The 15,821-nt window shown below is 47.0% G+C and overlaps 1 protein-coding gene across 7 annotated transcripts in view; it reads left to right on the plus strand.

The window, feature by feature from the left end:
• Positions 1-10,610: 10,610 nt before the first annotated feature.
• Positions 10,611-15,821, plus strand: part of ALG6 (ALG6, alpha-1,3-glucosyltransferase) — a 32,218-nt gene continuing 27,007 nt past the window's right edge. For 2 of the 7 annotated variants that reach the window (XM_014525379.1, XM_025191175.1), the window contains exons 1-2: positions 10,611-10,672; positions 14,151-14,202. The gene's annotated coding sequence lies outside the window, so the exon portion shown is untranslated. Of the gene's footprint in view, positions 10,673-10,800; positions 12,823-14,150; positions 14,203-15,662; positions 15,820-15,821 lie in introns of those variants that run through there. The other 5 variants (XM_025191174.1, XM_025191170.1, XM_025191173.1 and 2 more) reach the window with 4 other exon arrangements.

The raw sequence follows: 15,821 nt of genomic DNA on the forward strand, positions 1-15,821 counted from the left end.
CGCCCCGGCTGCCTGCCCCAGGGGAGGCGGCCCGCGTCCGTCCTCCCGCCCAGACTGCTGCAGGCGGGCGAGGGGAGGTCTCGGCCTGGACCGGCTCCTGGCACTGACCGCCCAGTGCCCCTGGGGCTCGGCTCCCCGGGCAGCAGGAGGCACCTTGGATGCAGCCTCTCCTCTGCCAGCTTCCCCCCAGGCGCAGCCCCCAGTACTAGTGTGGGCTGCCCCCTCTGCCAGGGGCCTTGCGAGCTGCGCTGTCCCTTTGATCGAGGGGATCCAGCCATGCACATCTGCAAGCTTCACTTCCCACAGCCCTGTGCCTTTTTCCTGGAAGCCTCTGCTCCCTGGCACCATCTCCCCATGGAGCCTAGGGGTCAGCCTCAACCCTGGGGTCCTTGCCCAGCTGCTCAGAGGCGCAGCTGCAGGGGAACAGAGAATGCAGGCATGGGGCGAGGGACAGCAACCTGCATTAGGGCCCAGAGTCAGGGCTCACCTGTGGGCCTCGGCTCCCCCACACCTGGGGAGGAAGAAACCGGGGGCAGGGGCACATGGCAGGGAGCCCAGGGGGAGGACCCCTTCAGCAGAGTCTAGGGCGAGTGTCCCAGGTGCTCTGCCCCAGGAGCTGTGCGGGGTTGTTGCTCAGTATGGTGTGCAGGAGGGCACAGGCCACAGGCAGTGTTTCAGGAAGCCACGTGCACATGCATGGGGAAAAGGAGGCTAGCAGATGAGCGGGGGGAGATTTCCAGCCCAACACCCTGAGTGTTGGTGGGCACAGACTGTACCACAGCCGGAGCAAGCAAAGCCTCAGTGGCATGTTATAAAAGGGGCTTGATCCTGGTGGATCAGGATCAGAAATCGTGCTGGAGGAAAGTCTATAGGGGCAACTCCAGGGCCTGGCCTTTCATTCAGGCCTTCTGCTCTGTCCCACTCACCTATCTTTGCCTCTCAGCCCTTCCTTGCCTGTTACTCCTTCTGGTCTGGTCTTCCCTTTTGGGTCACTCTTAGTTTTGCCTCCCATCTTCTCATTGTTAAAATCTCACCAAAAAAGAAGTGCTTCTCTTAGCTGAAGAAACCTCAGGGATCAGAAACTTTGCTTTTGTTTTAATTACCCAGGAAAGACTTGTTTGCAGATTCCTGTGACTCAAACAGATTCCTGCCCCCAGAGGTGGGAGACTTAACCTGGGACATCGCCAGGGGAAACATCTTGAGAAGTGCATCCCCTTCCCCACCAGAAAGCCATGTGCTGCTGAACTCTTAGCAGATGTAGGCATCAGCCCAGGGGACCTATAATTATAATTTGCATTGGTAGGTGTGTTGCCACTAGGTCCAGGGAAGTGATTATTCCCCTCTATTCAGCACTGGTGAGGCCACATCTCTGGAGTACTGTGTCCAATTTTGGGCCCCTTACCATAGAAAGGATGTGGACAAATTGGAGAGAGTCCAGCAGAGGGCAACAAAAATAGTGAGAAGGCTGGAGCACATGAGTTCTGAGGAGAGTTTGAGGGAATTAGGCTTATTTAGTTTAAAGAAGAGAAGGCTGAGAGGAGATTTAATAGTAGCCTTCAATTACCTGAAGGGGAGTTCAAAAGAGGATGGAGCTAGACTGTTCTCAGTGGCGGCAGATGACAGAACAAGGAGCAACGGTCTCAGGTTGCAACAAGTGAAGTTTAGATTAGATATTAGGAAGAATTTTCTCACCAGGAGGGTAGTAAAACACTGGAACAGGTTCCCCAGAAAGGTGGTGGAAGCTCCATTCTTGGAGGTTTTCAAAACCCAGCTAGACAAAATCTTGACTGGGATGATCTAGTTGGGGGAAGGTCCTGCTTTGAGCAGGGGGTTGGACTTGATGACCTCCTGAGGTCCCTTCCAACCCTAACTTTCTATGATTCTAATTTCCTAATTGCTTGCGGTGGAGGGTTGAAGATCTGCCCAGCCATGCTGCCCTGCTTCAGGTCTCATGTAGGAGAAGTCACTGTCGCTGCTTTCATGCCCTGCTCCTTGCAGAGATCTGGCCCAGGGAGAGAAGTTACCTGCTGAGTCCCAGGGCTGCATCCTGCTGGCTCCAAGTGAAAGAAGCTGGTGCCAGTGCCCCCAGCTGGATTCCTGGCAGGAGACAGCCAGGCACAATTTGGCCTGTGGATCTTAAAGAGCTTCCCATTTATTATGGGCTCAGGATGCTGCAGCCGCGACCCTCACCAACATTACAAGGGTTGAGCTGGCCTCCAGACTCTAGCCAAGCCAGCAAGTGACCGGGGTTGCCAAGGCAGTGGTGTCATTATGGGACAATAAAGAAATATCCTTGGGGCTGGACAGTCTCAGACTGGAGGACAGTGTAAGGGACAGTTGGTGTTGTGGGTCTCTTTGATCAACACAGGGACACATCCCATTGCTGCTGCCTCCCACCAAGCCCGAGCTCCTGTCACCACGGTAATTTCCAGGCCAAATGCAAATGAAAAAAGGTGACATAGTGGGTTCCCTTTGGGCCCTACCAGCTGGGAGCAAACGTGGGGTCTTTAGGGCACAGATGAAGCCATGCGAGTGACCAGCAGCGAGATCTGAGCGAGACCAGGGCCTGTTGCTTCCCTAAGCTTTGCAGTCCTACAGCTCAAGTGCGTTAACTAACCTGGGTTTCCTGCAAGTGTCCGCTGCACTGCCCCAGGTCTGGAAGCAGAGCAAGGGCCTGTGGCGGGCAGAGGCCATGGGCTGTGACTATACCCTGCAACCGGCATTTCCCCTCCTACTTTGAAGCTTCCAGGGAAAAGCGACTGCACCCAACAAGCCAGAGTGAGGAGATGAGGTGGGGAAAAGCCCTGCCTGCCCAGATGAAACCCCAGGCCCCACTGGTCTGGGAGCTGGGCTGGGACCTTCCCTGGGTCAGTGCGTTTCCTACAGCCCTGCCAGTCTCACTTGGCTTGTTGATTTTCACCTTTTGATCCCCACCCCCTTTAATGGAGCAGGGAGTGCATGTAATTGGGCAAATAGGCCTGGTATATTTTTCTTGAGGGACAACACTTACATTCTAGGGACTTTATTGAGTTATGTTTTACTAGCCCTAAAACATTTAGCGTTATGTACTTAAAAGATACAGAGCATAGGTATTACATCCACAGAAAGTATTTTAGTCAGTGAATGTTCAATGTAGCAGGTAGAGATGAACTTAGCACGTCTTCCAGACTGAACTGGGAACAGACTCTTCAGCCATAAAATGCACTTAACAGTCTATTTAATAGTGGCGAGGTCCTTGGAAATGCAATCTCCATGCTAATCTTGCCTTTTTCTAAATCAGAAATGAAAAATAGGTCAGTACAGGAGAGCCTTCCCCTTCCATTTCAGATGTGACATTTCAGCTATTGAAATAACTAAGTAAACTTTATTAATTGGGGATTTGGTAAGCAAGCGGCTTTAATAAGGCGGCTAAAAGTGTCCTTGAAGTCAAGACGCAGGAAACCCCCGAGCTGCCCGGCTGGGGGAGGCCCGGCCCGGCCGCGCTGCCCTGCTCTCCGCGTCCGGCTCTGTTTTCACGGAGATCCTGCAGGAGCCGGAGCCCGGAGGCGGGGAAGGGAGGAGAAGCGGGGGCAGGTGCAGGAGCCAGCCCCGGCCCCACGCTGCACAGCCCGCTGCAGCCCCGACGTGCCGCCGATCCGGGGGGCTCTCCAGACCGGACCGAGACTTTCAGAAGTAACCGCCGGGGTCAGCCCTGCCCGCCCGCCCGCGGCCAGCGAGGGGCCCGTCTCCCGGGGCTGAGCGAGCAGCACAAGATGCAGCGGATCCGGGACTAAACCGGCCTGTCTGAAACGCGCCGGGGGCAGCGGGCGGCTCTGCCACGTTTGCCACTTGCCTGGGGTGCCCGCCTGCGGGCCGGGGGGCCCGGGACACGGGTGGGAGCCCCCGGGGGAAACGTTTGCAGGGTTTGCCTCCCCCACGCCCTCGTGCTCCACAGCCCAACTCGGGAATCGCAGCCTGGGGAGCAGCTTTGTAGAGCTCCAGCCCCGGCCGAGCTGCTCTCGCTCTCACGGGAAGGACTGTTGCTCCGTGTCGAGCCCATTTCATTGCAGGCTTTGGAAAGCCGGTGTTTCCACTGCTCATTGGAACAGGTGCGATTGCACAGAGGGGCCAGACCCCCCTCGGCCGGGCCGGGCCGGGCCGGGCAGGGTTAATACAGACGGGCTTTCTGACCGCTCTGCCTTTCTCTCTGCTAATAGGCACCAGCTCCAGCCCCGCTTAATGCCTTTTCTTGTCATTGATCCGGTCCCAGTCACCGCAGAAACACTCGTGACAGAGACTCGATTTTCAGGCAACGTGGCCACAGCAAGTCTTTAGAAAGCATTCGATAAAAAGCTTTCCTGGGAAGTGAATGATTTCACCTGGCAACGAAGGGAGCGGAGTTAATTGGAAAGAACACACTTGAACTCACAGCGATACAGTCCCACCGCCCTGGAGGGTCCCGATACCCCTGCCGGGCTGGGAGGGGAGGGGAGGGGAGGGGGCTCCCACATGAGCCAGCGGAGGAGTAACAGTAAGAAGCTAGAGGCTATGGCTGCTCTGCTCTGACTTGTGTAAGGCTGTACAGGTTGTATCATATTCAGGAGGTTCTTGGATTGAGCACTGCTGTGCTTTCCCCCTGAATAAGGAATATTATTATTATTGGTGAATGATGATCAGGCAAAAATATGGAGGAAACAGAACACTGCAGGGGGATGGATGGACAGACAGACTGGGATATTGCCCTGTTCTGTCTATTATTTGCTACCCCCCCAGCTAAATTTGGATCCAGTCCTGCAATAGGTGAAGTTCCGTTGAGATCAACAATAGCTGATTTTGAGAACTGTGTCAGAATTAATAGCATTGTGGCTCAGTCTTACCGGATCAGTAATCTGAGGGAACAGTGGCTGTAGAGATCTCAGACAGAATTGGAATTAGGTTTCTTTTGTATCGTCAGTTTGTCTCAAGCTTTCCAAAGGGCTATGTCAATCCCCACCCCGAATCTAGGGAAGGTAACCTTTCACCAGAAGAGTAGAAATAAGACCATTTTAAGAAAGGACATTGTCTGGTAGTTGGTGATGGTGGCCTTTATGCCTTGATGCATCTAACCTTTCTCAAACCTAATGGAGATGTGTTATAGGACTCAGTGAGTGCTGGGAGTATTCAGTCCCTTCACTTTGCTAGCTGTCTTGCTGCAAGGTATGATGTCATTGTTGTAAAGTATCCAATTGTTCCAAATTTTCAGTTTCCATAAAAAACAAAACAATGTTTGAGGGTTTCGATGTTGACATACACCAATACAAATGGCTGACATTATTCCGCATTTTGAAAAAACATTAACAAAAAAAAAAGTGAAACCTTTTCCATGTTTTTTCTATATTACCTATTATTAATAGTAATAGGTAATCAGCCTTTCCACTACAGTAACATCTAAAGACCTTATCTGTGATTCAGCCTCTGTTGAACTGTGCAATGTACAAAAGATACGTCCCTATCCCCAGGTTTATATTCTAAAACATGAAAATCTGAAAAAGTCAGGTGTGGGAGCTTAACGCACAAGCAAAGAAATGAAGAACAGGCACAGCTTTATTTGGTACAAATTTTGTTGTGTTTTTAAGTTTTTTAAATTGAGGGTAGAGGTAGGATTATGAAGGGAATTCAGAAAGTAGCTATCCTGACCTATTTAATGACATGCTAGGACCCAATATATTTCATAGATAAAAGTTTTCCTGTTTTGATGTGTTCCTTTGTCAGCAGCCACTTTTTTAACTTGGTCAAAACAAGCACTTGTATTGAAGTGAGTCAATCACTGAAAGTTTGAAAAATGGAAAAGAATGAAATCAGAGCACTGATCTGATCAAGTACTTCCATAAGGCATGACCCCAAAGGAAATGCATGAGAGTGTGATGGCAACACTGGGTGATGATGCCACTTCAAATATCATAGTAAAAAGAGGACTGAATGTAACCAAGGGGAAATTTGCACTCAAGGTCAACCAACATCAGGTTGCCTCAGAGGTCACCACAGGAAACAAATGGATGTAGTCCACAAGATTATGATGAATGACAAAAGATCCAGAGACAGGCATCTAGTTGAAAGAGTGGGCTGATATCACTATTTCACTACCATATGCCACCCCTTCTGAAAGCCTGGACAAGAGAAAAATGTCAGCAAAATGGTTGTCCAGGATGTTGAGTGCTGGTTGGAAGAAAGAACCATATTGATATTTGATATTTCAAACAATTTTTAACAATTTGATATTTCCAGAGAACTTTTGGGGGGCTGTTCCAAGCAACGCAGAAAAAAAAGCCAAGTAAGTTGAAGCTGCTTTTCTAGAACACGTCACCAGACACATTCCAGACTGCAGTGACCACATCAGCCAAATGTGACTTCTTCAGCCTGTTCTTCAGTTCAGACTTCAGCCTATTTGAAGGCAGACCTTTCTAGGAAGAGTTTAAAGATGATAAACTCAGGTGACTGTAGTGCCTGACGAAGACCTTTTGGACACTCTGGACAAGAACTTTTAAAAAAGACACAGCCAAGTTACAGCTGTGTTCAGAAATGGGCATTAAGACCAAGGGGGGTTATACTGAAAAATAAATAAAAAGTTGAACCTAAACAATGTTTCTTTCTTTTTCAGGCTAGAAACTTTCTAAGCATCCATTTTAAGAATGGCAAAAATGAAGATATGTGAAAGGAATGAAAGTATGTTACAGTTTAGTAGGGAAATGTCCAGGTCTAAAAGATTATTTTTTGCTGGGCAAAGACGTGAGTGTAGGAGGGATATTATGGCAACCATTGGAGAGCGGCAGCTGTGATGGTGGTGGCAGTGTTGCTTGCCATGCCTTGAGCTCTCTGCACTCCAGTTGCTGCTGCTGTGGCATGTGTGGGTTTTAGTTGCTGTGGATAGATGGGTCATAGCATATTGGTGGAAGGGGGACATGGGGGGGCACAAGACCCAGATGTCTATTTGTAAGGGGGCCAGACTCGCAGCTCCTGGGGAGTCCATACTGTAGGGGGTGCTGCAACTAGGGTATGGGAAACCAGTCCCCACCACTGCAGCATCTGGAGCCTGCAACAGCAGCTGGTGTAGGGAGGCTGCGTGGTAGCAACTAACACTGCTGCTCTTCAGAAGTTGGCATATTTCCCCTCATCCCAACCATGCTCTGCATAGGGCATGCTATGCCACTGCCCTGACTCCCCCTCCTGCCAGCAGCTGCTGAAACAGGCTGGGGCAGCCCCAAACAGGAGAGTACCCCATTTGGAAGCTGGTCCAGCTCCCTTACAGCCACTACCCGCTATGCACTGGTCTGATGAGGAACCAGGTGCCTCCTCTCTACACCTTCAAAGAAACCAAAGTGGGTGGCTACTGCACCATTGCAATCCCCTACCCCTTATTAACACTCTGGTACTGCAGAGACTTATGGCAACTGCTCAACTTGATGGTGGGCCCTAATGGGCCTTTGTTAGAATAGTTGTGTGCGTGTTCATTTTTGCACAACTGGGATTTAAGTCTGATATTTTACATTTTAAAATTAAATAAATGTGATTTACACACACACACACACACTTATGAAAGTCACATACACATACCTGCAAGATGGTTTAGAAATATGAATAACAGTCATTTTTCTTATAGTTCAGGAAAAAAATATTTTAAATATTTTCTACAAATGTATGACATGGTCATCTAATGGCAACCCATTATACAGGCAGTCCTCAGACTTACTACACAATTGGTTCCTGAAAACCGCATCTTAAGTTGAAATGTTGTAACTGGGAACTGATTTTCCTGTAGGAAACAATGTTATAAATGGGGGATTGGTTCCTGAACCAAGGCCCAATACCCTATTTTCAGCAAAAATACCCCAGACTTTTGAACTCAATCAATTATAGATGAGTAATATAGCTACATTAATGTATTTATATATTGTAAATAGCAATCATATTGATTTGGAAAGACTTCTTTGAGGTGATTTTGTTGGACTTTTTGAAGGGTTCTTGGCTGGAGTCTTTTCTGGAGTCTTGGCTGCTTTCTTAAAGGCAGTGTCCAAGGAAGTTTGAGAAGATGTTCTCCACGGAGATGGGTGACACAGCAAACTTGTTCGCTGGCACGGTGTGGTGTCAGATCAAGCATTGTAAAGTCGAAACCGATGTCAGAAAGTTGAAACAGGGTGTCAATTTATAAACATTGTAAGTGTGAAATGTAACTCTAAACATTGTAAGTCAAGGACTACCTGTATACATATTTACTTTCTGTAACAATGAGAGTCAAATCCTGCAAAATTCGCAATGACTGACAACTTCCATGTAAATTCCATGGTTGGTAATCTTGCAGGATTCATTCCTGAAAAATCTTAACCACAGGCACCAACTTTTATTTTTGCTGGAGGGCAGGGAGGGGTGTAGATGATGGTTATGTGGTCAGGCACTGCAGTCACCTGAGTTTATTATCTTTAAATTCTTCCCAGAAAGGTTTGCCATTAATATGGGGAACAGGCTGAAGTCTGCACTGAAGAACAGGCTGAAGAAGTCATGTTTGGTTTATGTGGTCATTGCAGTCCAGAATGTGTCTGGTGACGTGTTCTAGAAAAGCAGCTTCAACTTACTTGCTTTTTTTTTTTTCCTGCATTGCTTGAAAGATTTTGCTGGAGGGGCAAGGGGAGGGGGGCACGTACTTGATAGCTCTGTTATCAACTGATGATACTGGAAAAAAATGTGTTCTACTAAAATGTGTTCCACAATCCCAATTGCACACACACATACAGCTCTCTGGAGAAAGTTGGAAAATATACTTCTGGACCTAGACAATGGCTCTTCCAGAGTCACTGTCTTTATGTTAAGTTGTCAGGGCCCTGGAGGGTCGCAAAGACAAAGAAACAACTAGAGTATGAGCTTCTCTCTCTTATCTCTAAGCTGCTCTTAAATTCAGTGTCTCAGCATGCCTTCAAGCGGTTTCCTAGTCCCTTTTTCCATGGCTGAAAAGCAAGTAAGTCTTCAGGGTGTTCCCTTCACTTCATAAAAAAAGTACGTCTCTATCCTGTTCCTGAGTATGGAAGTCAGTTTAAGGGCTCTGACTTTTGGCCATTAATTTCCCACCAAGGCAACATTTTATCTCCAGAAGTGACAGCAACAAGAGAAGCACTACAACATACCAGGATTCAAATGGCTTTTTAAATAGTGGGTTATGAAGACCTAATCTGAGTATAGTAAACAAGGTGCATACATGGCTGGCAGCTGCCTGACAGCATGTCTCAACTCAAGCTGCCACTAATAGATCAGAACCTACAGCAAAGTGCAGACCCTGCTCTTGCCAGCATTGACAAGGCCTGTGCACAACCTGTCTGAGTTGATCGTAGAAAAGTAGGGGTGGAAGGGACCTCACCGTGTCCTCTAGTCCAGCCCTCTGACTAAACCATCCTGGCCAAGTGCCTGTCCAACCGGCTCTAGCAAACTTCGAAGGATGGAGATTCCACTTCTCCAGGTAGCCTGTTCCAATGCCCAGCCACCATACTGTCAGAAAGGTCCTCCTAATTTCCAGCCTAAATCTCACCTGCTCCAGTTTGAGACCCTTGCTCCTAGTCCTGTCCCCTACAGCCACAGGGAAAAGCCCACTTCCTTCTGCTCTGCAATTGCCATAGAGGCATTTGAAGACAGTCAGTCTCAGAGCCGCGGACTCTGACAACTGCTGACATTCATGTGTTTTTGGGGAGTTTTTAAAAAAAAAAAACAACTTTCTGTATTCCAGGTCTAATCAGCCAAATCAGTTCTGAATCCTCTCGACTGAGCAAAACTCAAATGTTCAAATACCATATGCGGCGCTACAACCGGCAAGTATCCTCCACCCGACTTTCCAGCCTGGGGTTTCAGATACAGGCAGGCCTCGACTTACAACGTTTCGAGTTACAATGTTTATAAATTGACACCCTGACGTCAGTGTTGACTTTACGACGCTTGATCCAATGCAACGCCATGCCAGCGAGCAAGTTCGCCGCGTCGCCCATCTCCCTGGAGAACACCTGTCCAAACTTCCTTGGACGCTTTCCCTAAGAAAGCGGACAAAACTCCAGAAAAACCTGCAGCCAGGACTCCTGTGAAGACGCCAGCCAAGAGCCCTTCAAAAAGTCCAACCAAGCGCCTTTCAAAACGTCCAAAGTCACCTCAAAGAAGTCCTTCCAAAGCAATACGATTGCTGTTTACAGTAGAAATACATTCATGTAGCTATATTACTCATCTATAAGTGATCGAGTACAACGTTCTGGGGTATTTTTGGTGAAAGTCGGTCTTGGTTCAGGAACCAATCCCCCATTTATAACATTGTTTCTTATGAGAAGAGTGGTTCCAAGGTTTTGGGTTTTAGGAACCAATTGTGTCCTAAGTCCGAAGACTGCCTGTACTCCCAAATACATGGGCTGCATCACACCTGCAGGCCCGAGGCCGGAGGGCTCGGATGCTCCTGAGCCTCACCTACCCTTCGCCAATGACCACAGCGCCGAGGTGGGGAGGCCCCCGCCTCTTGCACGGAGATGCACTGAGACACGATTTAAACAAGCGAAGGCAAACAGCTCCTCGCTTCACCCCGGACCGCTCCCGCGCTGTTTGCACGGCGCCCGCCCCAAGGCACAAACTCCACCCCCCGCCCGGAAGTGGCTGGAACGCGGAAGTGGCGGGAGCACGTGTGCGCATACGCCTCAGGGTGAGTCCAGTCCGCGCGGCCAGCGGGACCGGGGTGGGGGAGAGCGCTTTCTGGCGCCGGAGGGGGCGGGGTTGCCCGTTGCTACGTGAGGGGTCTGTTGCGTCACCCGGCGCGCGCGGAGAGGGGGCGGGGCTCCCGTACTACGGCGGGCGGGAAGGGCCGCTTCCGGGACCTGCTCCCCTGGAGCTGCAGGGGGTCCAGGGGGCACCGCTCGCTGCTCCTTTGGGCCTGTGGCCTGCCTGGCACCTCCCTGGGACTGTTTTTTATTTAATTTAATTTAATTTGTTTGCTCTGTTTCAAAGTGTTGCCTCAGCACTGGCAAGATGCAAACCTCACCTGGCCCTGCTGTGTCATAGCATCTCTCTTCCCCAAAAGCTTTGTGGTCTGTGAGACGGCCGCCTCCTTGGGATTATTTTGACTCCTCTGTTTCCCTCCTAATACTGTTTTGGTGACTAAAGAAGCAAAAGAGAGCAAGAAAAACGAATGTTTTTTTATCTCTGGGGACCTTTATCGTAACGGCCTGCAGATAGCGTCCAAGCGCGGACTAGGCAGACGAGGTTTTGTGGGTGAATCGGATGTGTTTTATTAGACCAGCTTAAAGAGTTTTTTTTAGCAAGCTTTCGGGTTTCCAAACCCGTTGCCAGGCCGAGGAAGTCTCTGCGGCTCTTCCTTAGACCGTCACGGCTACAACCGACGCCCCCTAAGACACGGATGATGAGTTTATGGGGACAGCAGCTGCTTCGATCACGTTGGTCTTTTCAGTCAGGGCAGGAGGAGGAGGAAAATGGTCGTCAGAATGACTAGACTCGATAGCATGGGTGTCACCGATGTTATAATGTATATTTTATCGCAACTTCTTGGCGTTAACTGAACGTGAGCGTAATAAAATGTCAGGATAATTTCAGGAAATGAAGAAATGCTACTAATGGAAGCTCCCCTATACAGGCCATCCCCTGCTTAATGCTGTTTCTCTTAGCGCGACTTTGCTATAACGCTCGCTTTAAATTAATACCTGATTTCACTTAGCGCAGAGTGAGTTTCGTTGTAACGCTTGCAGTTGCCATCTTGGGTCATTAAAAACAATTGCGGTCACCTTCTTGGGGTGTCACATACTTTCGGCTTTGCTTAATGCTCGGTTTTTCAGGAACCGATTAAGACCGCTAAGGGGGGGTTGCCTGTAGTAGCCCGTCTAGGCCAGAGTTCAGTAGCGCTTTGATTCCCACCCATCTAAGGACATCTTAAGCGTTTCCTTTTTCTACGCTTCAACAGTCTAGAGAGGTTAACGTTTTACTTCTTTTTCAGTAATAACATAAATACGGAAAAGATTAAGAAAGTAGATGAAACCAGTACATTAAAGTGTAATGTTCTGTGGCTTGACAGCACATAGAAACACTAGTGTATATAGTTTCAAGATTAGTACTCTTTCCTGAGCACTCCTGGATCAGAAGTTACAAGTCGAATTATTTTTAGTCCCAACAGTATAACCCAGTACTTGCAACATATAACACTATTGGAAGGGTCTGGACACAGCTGCACGTGTCTGCCCTTGTGGCTTGGTGTTTTTTCTCTTGCTGGGTTGGAAAGTGGATGGTGAATTTCCTAGACTGCTTTTTGTTTTGTTTTGCCTTGCTGACAGCAACCTGCGATTAACATCCGTGACTGTGACCAGCCTAGTTGCTTCTTTACAACTTCCCATTGCAAAAGTCAGATTTAGGTTTCCCAAGGAATCTCCATGAAATAACTTTGTGTATGGTTTCCTCCCTGACATAACTCAGCCCAGATGTCATAAGTTTGCCAAAAGATTCATTGACGAACTCAGATCATCTTTTGACAACCATAGGCTGAATTTGGGTTTTGTAGCAAAACTTGAAAACAGGCAAAAAATGCCAGTTTTTATGATAGTAGCTAGTTTTGCATAGTTCCGATGAACATTTGAGGTGAGGAATACACAGCTAGAGCAGATAACAGGATCTTTGCTTTTAATTCATCAGAACCTTTGGACGATAAAGGAAGATCTGCGCTCTGCTTCTCATTACACCTCACAGATACATGCAGACAGTTGATTTGGGTTGACTGAGACCAGTGAGGTCATTTCATACACAATCAACAGCCGTGAAATAGCAGCTGGCTTTACTTATTAGCAAATTTTGGTAAATAAACATTTTTTGAAAGTGGTCTCTCTTGTAGCGATTTATTGTACAATTTACCAGACTAAGGTAGAAATTTGAGCTGGATGCATTGATGTGTGGTGTGGTTAAAGCAAGGAGAAGGAGAGTTTAACAAGGGCATTTTGACTAGACTGAACAACAGGAGAGGATGAAGAAGGTCACAGTTATCAAAGTCAAGGTAAGAAGTGTGGAGCTGTGGGGTTTAGCTGGAAGCAGTGAGAAGAGAGAAGATTTGGGTATTTTACAAGATGACTGAACTCAGGCAGACGTAGTCTGGCTTTGTGAGTCAAAGAAAACTCCTTTATGATCTAAGGAGGGCTGAGAGCTCATTTAGAAGGAGGGTGACCTTTTATCTTTCATTTAGGCATATAAAATATGCCTGTCTTGGATTTTAGGGTATATACGTGACATAAAAAATGCATAAATACTGGCGTTGATGTCACTGTTTCCAGTTGTGGGATTGCTGCTGTCATTCATTTATATTGGTGGAGGGATCGCTCTGCTTGGTGTTGGTGGTGACACTGGATTCAGTTGGTAAATAACTTCTGTGTTCAACCTGGTTAGGGTAACCTAAAAGTGTCTAGTGGTGTTGCTGGTCTGCAAGAGGCAGAGCTGGTGTGAATGCTCCTGCAGCTGCTTGGCAATAGCAAAAAGATTAAATTTACTTACCTTGGATGCTGCTTCTTCACACAGAAAAAAGATTTTGACGCTCAGGCCCAGACTCATCCAATATACTCTAATGTATCTGTTACAGCTCATCCCTGGAGGAGATGCTACTGCTTGCTGTTCCTTTGGCAGAGATACAGCTTTTAGATTTGTTGCTGTGTCCGACCAGCAAGTGTGATGCAGTGTCTTCCTCAAACTTCTTAAAGAGTCTGAGCGAGAAGAAAATATTTTGAACCCTTGAGCCAAGCTTTGCACACCATACATTCAGTGATGTGCAAATGGATTGGTATTGCCTCTTCAAACTGCTCAGTTCAGTTAAAATCTGATGCGTCTTACCCTGTTTTGGAAGGCCCAGAACATTTTTTATTGCTTCTAGATTCTTAGGATATATAAGCACGAAGTATGGCAGACTAGCTTAAAGGAGCTATCCCTCTGGTGCTTTCTGTGTAAAAGGAATGCAGATGAGACATTTCCATGCAGGAGGTTATACCCTGAATATCCTCTGGGGCAGGGTGAGGGGTAATGAGGAGTGTGCCTGACATGGAAGGTGGAGTTCCAGGCCCTCTTTTTCATTTGAAGCCAGTGTACAAGAAGGTCAAACAGGTATGCTGCAACTATTTTTTCTTTCTTTCTTTCTCTTTCAGCTCATTATACATGCAGTCCAGCAAGCCTATCTTAATATTTCCCCCTTCACAGGTAATGTGATTCCTGTTTACTAAAATAAACTTAACATTTTAACGGAACGCTAGGGACTGAAGGCCTAAATTAATATAAGACTCAAGAGACCAAACATAGTTTGGCTTCAGGGGAGTCATATTCACTTATACGACTTTTCCAGGGTACCAAAAATGTCTGTGGTTTGTTTTCTGTAAAGAGGTTGAGAAACCCTTCATGCAAGGCATTAAAAATGAGAAAGTAATTTCCCTTAGTTCTGGCCGTGCTTTTCCCAGTGGCTTAATGGGACTGCTGTGGTCTACTATACCCCAAACTAAGGGCCAAAGTTTCTCATCTGATAGCATTCATGTGCTTCATGGAGCTTAGCTGTCAGGGAAAGCAACAAAAAAGCTTGTGTTCTTATGCTCATAATTAGGTAAAAGAAAAGCCTTGTGCATGTATTTTTATGACGGATTTTCTCGGGCTTGTTCAGTGAGTGCTACTGTTTATTTTTGGGATTTTGGAGCTGAACTGGTTACCTAATACAAGTCCTTAGAAGTTGCCAAAGCTTCCTCTCCTTTAAGTCAATGGAAGAAGGGAAGGAACAAACACATGTGAAAATGCTTATTATTAAAGAGTAAATGCTTTTTTAATAAACAAATGCTTAAACTGCTTGGTATCCCTAACATTTATCAGGAGGCATGGGTAGGTTTCAAAGCCAAGAATAAAGATACTTAAAAACTTCACACTAGGTAGTTGAATCCTCCTAGCTCACTTTGCAGTATCTGAGGTCAATGTTTTTCTAGAGTTGATAGTGTTTTAAAGACTTCGTGCATGGCCCGGGATGCAACCTCCTGTTTAAATTAGGTCTTAAGAGCCTTAGCAAGCAAGTAATAATCCTATTGACTTTGAAATTTCATTATTTGCATCTTGACCCTAATATTTTATATATGTCTATATTTGCGTGTTTATAAAAACACATTGAGTATTTTTAACAGTGAAATCTTAACTTTTAAGCCTGTCTGGTAAGGAACTAGGGCTGTATTCTGCAGACAGTTACTACAAGAGGTATAGATTTTTCCGCTTGTGAATAGTCTCATCAAAGAAATTGGGACTGCTCAGAAAAGTGGGTTTTACACATGTTCATGTCTGCAGAAAATCAGGCCCATTTTGAATCTGTTGTAGCTATCCTAGTGTATTGCAAACATTCACCATTGACATGTCACCATATAATTGGCATTTACACAGTAGACAAAGTGAGTTAATGTTACACTATCAGCTCTGCTTGTCATTGCTATTTGGTTGGTTCAGTACTCCAGCAGAAAATTCTACAAAAATCACATTAATCCTCTGGAAAGAGATCCCATTCCTAATGCATGCAATATTTGTACTGTCCTCAACAACCGAGGAGATGGAGCCTTAGGAATATGCATGTGTGTATACAGAGATGTGGGTTCCTCTCAGTAGTCTGAAATCTTATACTCTCTTTTTTCTTTTGCCAGAAGCCCAGTCAGCTTGTGGCTTAGAAATGGGAGAAGATACTTCTGGGCAGTGTATGGCTTTCTGCTTAGAAACTTTTCAGTACTTGAAATAGACCCTTCTGGCTCAGCATGTAGGAAGCTGCAATGTGGCAACACCACTCTTCTGGTGCAGGAAAGAGT

Source organism: Alligator sinensis, unplaced genomic scaffold, assembly GCF_000455745.1.
Source record: "Alligator sinensis unplaced genomic scaffold, ASM45574v1 scaffold558_1, whole genome shotgun sequence".
Classification (NCBI taxonomy): domain Eukaryota; kingdom Metazoa; phylum Chordata; order Crocodylia; family Alligatoridae; genus Alligator; species Alligator sinensis.